The sequence below is a fragment of the Megascapheus bottae genome, chromosome X, assembly GCF_031878675.1.
Source record: "Megascapheus bottae isolate mThoBot1 chromosome X, mThoBot2.hap1, whole genome shotgun sequence".
In the NCBI taxonomy this organism is placed as follows: domain Eukaryota; kingdom Metazoa; phylum Chordata; class Mammalia; order Rodentia; family Geomyidae; genus Megascapheus; species Megascapheus bottae.
Window position 1 is genome coordinate 92518115 of NC_143547.1, and position 8959 is coordinate 92527073.

The 8959-nt window shown below is 42.4% G+C and overlaps 1 long non-coding RNA gene across 1 annotated transcript; it reads left to right on the forward strand.

The window, feature by feature from the left end:
- The first annotated feature begins 4776 nt into the window (after nucleotides 1-4776).
- On the forward strand, nucleotides 4777-8959 carry LOC150041571 (uncharacterized). The gene is made up of 3 exons (XR_016533833.1): nucleotides 4777-4857; nucleotides 6143-6225; nucleotides 8944-8959. It is a non-coding gene; the product is annotated as an uncharacterized LOC150041571 (long non-coding RNA).

An 8959-nucleotide genomic window follows, 5' to 3' on the forward strand; every position in this document is an offset into this window, starting at 1 on the left:
CTTGTTTTCTATAGTACATGTGTCTGTCTTTAAAGCCTACTTCTCCAATGAGGGTAACAACTGAGATCAGAATTCCAAGGAAACTCTTGAAAATGTTCAAAGGATTGCTTTAAGACTGGCCTCTAGGTACACTGCACTTTGTGGATGTGGTTTCTCAGTATTCTTTTCCCAACTAGGTTGCTACCCTTCAAGACAGAGAGTGGAGAGCAGGTAGTGGAGGACAATAGGTCTTTCTTCTTGTTTCTAGTAGAAGGGGAGACTTGTCTGCTTATGTCCTGAGACTCTGGTCCACCCAAGTGCTGAGAAGACACTCCATGTCCCAAGAAACTAAGGAAAAATAAAGGATAACTATGATGGCTATATCTCCATTATGAAGTCTAATGGTTTACTTATCATTTAGACTTCTTCCTAACGCCAACCAAGTAAGTGTCCTTGATGCTTCTTAGTTAATCCTGAGAGATTTCTGCATAGGACAGAAGGGTTCTTCATCACTGTGGTATCTGGCAAGAGACAGAAGGTAAAGAAAAGCACCCTGTTATAAAGCTAAGCTAAGCTATATATTATAGTAGGCCAGTGTGACTATATTGTTTGGCAAAACCAAAATCTTCAGGGCCGGGAGTTTGGCCTAGTGGTAGAGTGCTTGCCTAGCATGCACGGACACCTGGGTTCGATTCCTTGGTACCACATACTTAGAAAAGGGCAGAAATGGTGCTGAGACTCAAGTGGTAGAGCTCTAGCCTTGAGAAAATCCAAGGACAGTGCTCAAGCCCTGAGCTTAAGCCCAGGACTGGCAAAAAAAAATCTTCAGTGCGAAAATACACCAGGACATGAAAAAATTATGGAGGACTCTGGGTATTCATAAGTGAAACCAGAAAAAAGGATACTCTTAAGGAAGAAACACAAAGGTTAATGCATATGTGCCTCTGATGATATAAAATAATATTTACGAAGTGAACTCCAGGAAATGGGAATAAGAGGGTTTTTTTTTCTTGGATGTTTTTGTTTCCATTATCTGTATTTGGGAGGGTAATGGAGCACAGAAATGGAGGGACAAAGGTTGAACAATTGCAGCATTTGTGGTACTCAGTAGACACTAAGTTGAAAATGAACTATACAACTTGTAGGTGAGGATGGAAGGGAAAAACAGAGAGTAAAGAAAGGAGTGACATTGTCTAAAAAGAAATGTACCTCTGTATATCCGTATATTATATCTTTATAATGACAGTAGAATTTTTTTTGTGGGTTATGTGCCTTGAACTAGACCTGGGTGTTGTCCCTGAGTTCTTCAGCTCAAGGCTACTGCCCTACCCTTGAGCCAACCCCCACTTCCTATTTTCTAGAGGTTAATTGGAGAGAAGAGTCTCAGGTCCTTTTGTGGCCAGGATGGCTCTGAACTCTGATCCTCAGATCTCAGCCTCCTGAGTAGCTAGGATTACAGGCGTGAGACACCATGCCCAGCAACAATAGAAAATTTTAAAAATCTTAAGTGTGGTAGTAAGTGAGAAAGGCCATAGTAGTGTCCTGAACGCATGTTCTCTCTATAACATTGAGAATCAGGAGAATCAGGGGCAGCTGCAACAACAGCAACATGTTTACATTTTGTGTTGATAACTGAGGATCCAAATCAAGGCTTGGGCACTGTCTTTGAGCTTGTTTTTTTTTTGTGCTTGTTCTGGGGCTTGAACTCAGGGCATGGGTGCTGTCTCTGAGATTCTTTTTCCCAAGGTTAGTGATCAATCACTTGAGCCACAGCTCTACTTATGGCTTTTTGGAGATAAATGTCTCATAGACTTTCCTGCCAGGTCTGGCATCAAACTGTGATCCTAAGATCTCAGCCTCCTGAGCAGCCAAGATTACAGGTGTAAGTCACCAATGTCCAGCTGCAACAATGTTTTTAAAGGGTCATAGTATGGCTTTTGCTTTTACAAATGTAAAGTGCATATACTAAATGATTACTGATTTTCTTCTATCATTGGAAGACTACTAGCTACGAACATGCATTGCCCAGATTGCCCAGGGCATTATTTATTTTTTTTTTGCCAGTCCTGGGCTTGAGCTCAGGGCCTGAGCACTGTCCTTGGACTTTCTTGTCGGGGTTTTTAGTCCTTCTTGCCTCCTGACCGGCAAGACGGACAAAGAGAACTCGCCCCGACTAATACGAGACCGAGAAAGGTTAGGGCCGCCACACCCAGCCCTCTCTTGCCGGAGGGAAGACACTCAGCGTGCCAGGGAGAGTCGTCAAAGCAGGATTCGTTTATTGGGAAAATACAATGGGTAGGTATAGGATGCAGGAGCCCATCAGCATAGAGGTGGGCATGGCAGGGGGAGGTAGGTGCTGTCCGAGAGGGCGGCGGGGCCAATCCCAGACTTAGAGGTAGCCGTACTTTACATCACAAACCACAGCCAAGACTCCCAACCAGGTGACAGGCAGGTTGGATCTCAAGACCAGGAAATGAGCCCATTTTCCTGATGTGACGTGCCCCACACTTTCTCAAGGCTAGAGCTCTACCACTTGAGCTACAGCACCACTTCTGGCTTTTTTCTATGTATGTGGTACCGAGGAATCGAACCCGGGTCTTGGTGCATGCTAGGCAAGCACTTTAACCACTAGGCCAAACTCCCAGCCCTCGGGGCATTATTCTTACCAGTGAGAGGTAGAAAATGTGGGTCAGTGCCTGATGGAGACACAGCTAGTGGTCTGTGGAGAGTCATTTCTCTGAGCCTCGTCACGCTTGATGCTATTATGTAGACACATAGTGGTTGAGACACATTACATATGCCTGGAATGAGACACATGATCCAGAGTCATTTTACAACCTCAAACCCTTATTATGAATCCTAGCAACTAATGATTGAGATTTCCATTAGGCTGGTTAGTTAAATCAAAGTTTGGCAAAATGCATCAAGTGTAAAACAATAACACAAAGAACACAATCTTTAAAAGAAAACAACTCCATGTACATCTTTTTCCATAGGCAATTGGTTCAGCGAGGAAAAGTAACCAGAAAAATTAAGGACTCAAGCAAAGAGAGTCTAGCTGGAAAGCTTAAGTATCTGAGTTTGACCCCACTACTGCCTTTGAAACAAAAAAGATACGAGTGACCAATGACTGCAAGCATTGACTACTTAACCTGTCCTTGATCCTAGTACAAGTTACAACACTATAAAGGTATATTGGATCCTTTCCTGCCTGAAATCTGACTTGCGTCTCAATTGATGGTGCTATACAAGGAAGCAGGTGGTAAGATGTTTATTACTCATACATTGAGGCTTTCTGGGTAGAAAAGAGCAAACTTCTCAAAATGAAGACATAAATCTATCAGCAAAGACCCACAAAAGAATAAGACAGCTTGTAACAGTCATCATTTTTTCCTTCAAAAGTTTTTATTAAAAAAAAGTATTTTAAGCCAGGTACCTGTGGCTCATGTCTACAATCCTAGTTTCCCAGAAGACTGAGGTCTGAGGACTGTGGTTTCAAGCCATTCTGGGTTGGAAAGTCCATGAGATTCATCTCCAATTAAACAGCAAAAAGTCACAATTGGAGCTGTAGCTCAAATGGTAGAGTGCTTTCTCTGACTACAGAAGCTAAGGGACAGTACGCAGACCCAAAGTCCAAGCCCCAGGAATAATATCCCCAAAAGAGATTTTTAAATTTTTTTGTTTAAATTTTCTTTTTATTTTACTGTAAAGGTTATATACAAAATACAGTTACATAAGTAAGGTAATGAGTACATTTCTTTTGTTGTTGTTGTTGTTGGTGGTGGTGGTGGTGGTGGTGGGACTTGTACTCTGGGCCTGGGCATTGTCCCTGAGCTCTTCACCTCAAGGCTACCTACCACCCCAACCCTTGAGCCACAGTGCCACTGAGTGCATTTCTTGTCGAACATTATTACCCCCTCCCTCACTTTTCTTCCTTTTTCCCATTCCTTGACTGCCCCCTAGTTTTATTATTTTGAAGTAATTGTACACAGAATTTTCAATTCAACATGTCACTTTATTAGTGCAATGTATCTTGATCAATGTCACCCTTTCCATCATTCACACTTAACCTCTGTGATAGGAGTGATTATGACCTAATTTCCAGATGAGAAAATGAGGCTTCAGCACTACAGGCCTACATACAACTTTATAAATGCCAGCAATAGGATTTGAATGAACACACACTTACCTCATGTTAGTAATGACATTCTTATCCCAGGCCAGGTGAGATAGAAAGTGTTTGATCTACTAACAAATTGATTCCCATAGCAAGAGAGCAATCTTAACATTTGGATTTCTATAAATTAATGATGAAGGTGGCACCAATTATGTGTACTCTGTAATCCCCCTTAAAATACAGAATGTTGTTGTGCTAAATCCTAAATCTTACTTCATTTGCGCAACTTTTCATAAGTGCTTCTTGCTGCATCAATAAAAATGTAGCTTCTTGCCTGAGGACACACCCCTCCCTGCCACTGGCGATACTGTAGTCAGAGGCTAAAGGTCAGTGTGTCTGTAGGCTATAGGATCTCATGATCCTGTGTGTCACACAGGGCAGTGACTCATCCCAGCACCATCAATATCTCCAGCAGCAGGGCTTCAGGCTGACATGTGCAGACTGGGGTCCACTGGGCTCACAGGCAGACCTCGGCATCCCAGTCTCAAGAGGAAGCTGGTACTGAGTTCACGCACGGCTGGTAGGCTGTTTTTTCCCCTTAGCTATCTGCAAGTACAGTCTATGATGCATTAACCCAGGTGATGTTCTTAACCGCAGATGCTGGGAGAATTTAAGAGAGACACAAAAGGAGCTGCATAGTCATAGACCCGCGTGGAACAGAGACCAGCCTGAAACCGAACAGCCTGTCTTCTTCTGATCCTGTGAGTACCAAGAGATTGGCCTTATCTCCGGAATTCTTCTTTGAAAGTGGGATAAAGTGGGGAGGAAAGAAACTCACTGTGAGGGGGAAAACTTGGAACGAAACAAACAGATCCAATGGGAACGGCTTAAATCAGAGTGTGGTGCCTGAGATAAATGTGAATGAGTACTTTGCATACAAGCCAGTGTTTGATTACTTTAATATTATTATTGAATTAATTAGTCACAGAGGTAAAGGTGATGTTTTCTTACAGTTTCCAAAGGGGAATGCATCTAGCAGTTAAGGAATCTGTTCCAATTCACACCAGAACTGGAATTAGACATCAGACCACTTGTCCCTTGAGTTTATGTTCCTATTTACTTCTGTATCTAATGACTCTGTGTGAGAGAGAGGAAGAGAGAGAGAGAGAGAGAGAGAGAGAGAGAGAGAGAGAGAGAGAGAGAGAGAGAGAGAGAGAGAGAGAGAGAGAGAGAGAGAGAGAGAGAGAGAATGTTTGCATGGGGCTCGACTTCACAGCCTGTTCTGGTTCCAGGGCTTGAACCTACAGCCTGGTCACTGTCCCCAGATGTTTTCCTTAAGGCTAGCACTTCACCACTTGAGACACAGCTCCACTTCTAGTTTTTGGAGATGAATCTCATGGACTTTGCTGCCTGGGCTGACACTGAACCATGATCCTTAGATCTGAGCCTCTTGAGTAGCTGGGATTACAGAGAGGAGCCACTGATATGTGGCCCAATGACCTTTTCTCTTTTTTCTTTTTTTTTTTTTACTAATGTGAACAAATGACAACTCCTGCCTTGCCACTGTACAGCAGCGTTGGTGTTCATCACTTCAATTACTTTGTTAGTGGCAAGCAAATATGACATATTATACTCATTTCTCCAGATGTCTTATAATCTCAGACTACTAAGCAGCCATGGTATCTAAAGTTGCAGCATTGGTCCTTTCTTCTCACCCCTTTATTTCCTCTAAGACCCAGGACCTGATTGGTTGAAAGAGTCCTAGTGACTCATTATGACTCTCAGAATCTTGGTTTCACACAGAATGGAAAGTTCTAAATTCTGACTACCACCACTTAAGTTACTCCTGATTCAAACAAACCTGAGCCCAGTGAGAGGGAAGTAGTAGAAGAAGATTAGGTATTACCTAAGTGTGCAGCATCTCCCTAGCTCTTCTCGAGGCGGTCAGTGATGCTCACTCCAGCTCATACAAACTTATTCCGCTTTAACTTTGGGGGTAGGAGTTAGAAAAACGTCCTAACACTAGTTTTTTTTCCCTTTCCACAGGTGCCCAAGAGCCGTGATCAGCGATTTTCACCCCAAGATTTAATCACCTAGTGAGTGCTCTAAGGGACTGCAGTACCAACCAGGTAAGATTTTCTATGCGTATTCTCTGCTTTAGCCTAGGTCATGATTGGACAACTGTGCAACTACTCTTATAATACACAGTTTGTGTTGTGGGATGTTTCATCGCAGCTCTAGTGGCTTCCATGTCTCGTATTGAGAGGAAGCTATTGTCCGCACTAAAGGGTGACTCACATGGGACTCTCTAGAGGTAGATAGGAGTCAGTAGTTAACAACGGCTTTAAAATGTTCACTGTTCTGTTCTACTGGGGAACTAAACTAGCCATTATAAAGACTTGCAGCTTGTATCTATTTCAGTGTACATATCCAATGAGGGAATTAAGGCACAGATCTGTTAACAGAACCTGGGTCACAACACTCTCTCTCTTTTAAGGCTCCATAATCTAGGTTTTCTCCTAGTCAACACAGAATCAAATAAAGACAATGATGTTACATTGTGCAAAACAAAACAAACCACCCCCCTCAAAAAAAAAGAGGCACTGATGAATCACGCCTATAATCCTGGGTACCCAGGAAGCTGAGTCTAAGAATCACAGTTGGAAGCCAGCCCCTTCAGAAAAATCCAGGAGATTCTTATCTCCAATTAACCACCAAAAAGCTGGAACTGAAGTTGTGGCTCAAGTAATAGAGGACTGACACACAAACACATACAAAAAGAAATATTTCTAATTCAAAGTGATCACCAAACTTATGTGAATAATTTTTTAAACAATAATAGGAAATTATATATTATTTGTAGGTCATGGGGTTTGAACTCTGGGCCTTGGTGCTGTCCCTGAGCTCTTCAGCTCAAGGCTGCCACCCTACCCCTGGGCCTGGGCATTGTCCCTTAGCTCTTCAGCTCAAGTCTACCTCCCTACTTCTTGAGCCTCAGTCACACTTCCCTTTAATTGGAGCTAAGAGTCTCACAGACGTTAGTGCCCAGGCTGGCTTTGAACCAAGATCCTCAGATCTCAGCCTCCTGAGTAGCTAGGATTACCAGCGTGAGCCACTGTGCCCGGCTAGAAATACTATATTTTTATTTCCCTTTTGATACTAATCTCCATTGTTTTCTTGGTAGGAAAATATTTAATCAATTCTTTTCCCAAATCAATATACAAATTCAGTCCAATCTCATAGTGGTAGACTGCTTGCCTTGAGAAAGCTCAAGGGCAGTGCTCGGGTTCTAAGTTCAAGTCCCAAGACTGGCAAAAAAATGCATTTAGAGGCCTGGTGCTGCAGTGACTCATGCCTATAATCTTAGCATTTTTGTCAAGATTGAAAAAAATGAAAGAAATTATAATATTAGTAGAGGATACTACTTTTTTTGCCAGTCCTAGGGCTTGAACTCAGGGCCTGGGCACTGTCCTTGAACACTTTTTGCTCAAGGCTGGTGCTCTGCTGCCTGAGCCACAGCGCCACTACCAGCTTTTTCTGTGTATGTGGTACTGAAGAATCGAATCCAGAGCTTCGTGCATACTAGGCGAGCACTCTAACACTAGGCTACACTCCCAGCCCGAGGGTAATATTTTCTTTTAAAAAATTTATTGTAAAGGTGATGTACAGAGGGGTTCAGTTTCAAAAGTCAGGTATTGAGTTCTTTTCTTTTCTTTCCTTTTCTTTTTCTTTTCTTTTTGCTGGTCCTGGGGCGTGAACTCAAGCCTGGGCACTGTTACTGAGCCTCTTTGTGCTCAAGACTAGCACTCTACCACTTGAGACACAGTGCCACGTGTGGCTTTTTCTGAGTTGTTTAATGGATATAAAAGTCTCATGGGGACTTTTCTGGCTTCAAACCACGACCCTAAGATCTCAGCCTCCTGATTGGACAGGATTACAAATGTGAGCCATCAATGCCTGGCTTGAGTGCATTCCTTTTTGAACAGTGTCACCTCTTCCCTTATTTTCTCCCATTTTTTTGCCTCCTGACCTCATTCCTCCACAAGTTATATAGATTGTTTTCAACATAGTGTCTAGTCAGTGTCATTGCTGAATTATTTCACCCTCTGTCCCACGACTTTGGTGCTTCCCCTTATCTTCCCCAAATCAGATAAACTTATATTCAAGACCAAAGGTAGAGAAATAGAAAACAGTGCCACAAGGAGAACAACAGGAAACGAACTCACAAAAAGTAAAATTTAAAAAACCCTCTTGTTTCTATTTCTTGGAGTTCATTTCAATCAGCATCATTTTACATGATGATGTACAGAGATAATGAGTTCTTGTGATCTGATCTAGGGGATATTTTCTAAGGTCTATCTATTTTATGCTTTTTCCAAAATATCATGCAGCATGGCTACCAAATGTCAGCATGAATCTATTTTTTCTGTGTGTTATGCCTTGCCTCTTCCTTTAAGTAAAATCAGGCCTGAACACAAGCTCTCGACTATGAGGCAATTCTTTATGTCCTGTGCATGTGGATATGCTGGACAAATCATTTGTGTTGTTCACAGGCAGGATGAAATGACATGGAGTAAAATTTCAACATGCTACTTCAGAACAGTACACCATTTAAAACTTAGCAACTATTCATTTCTCAAATATTCCTTTAATATTTATTTTTTTCACACCACAGTTGACCTCTGGTAACTGAATCCATGGAAAATGAAACTATGGTTACATATTTGGTGGGGGGGAATACTGTAGTGCTGATAGCAAATGCTGGGTGGGGGGAGGGGCAGGAACATAACTATGGGGCAGAGGTTCCCGGGTCCACTTAGTTCTTCAGATTTCCTCATCTTTTTCAGGCTTGCTCAGTTGTGT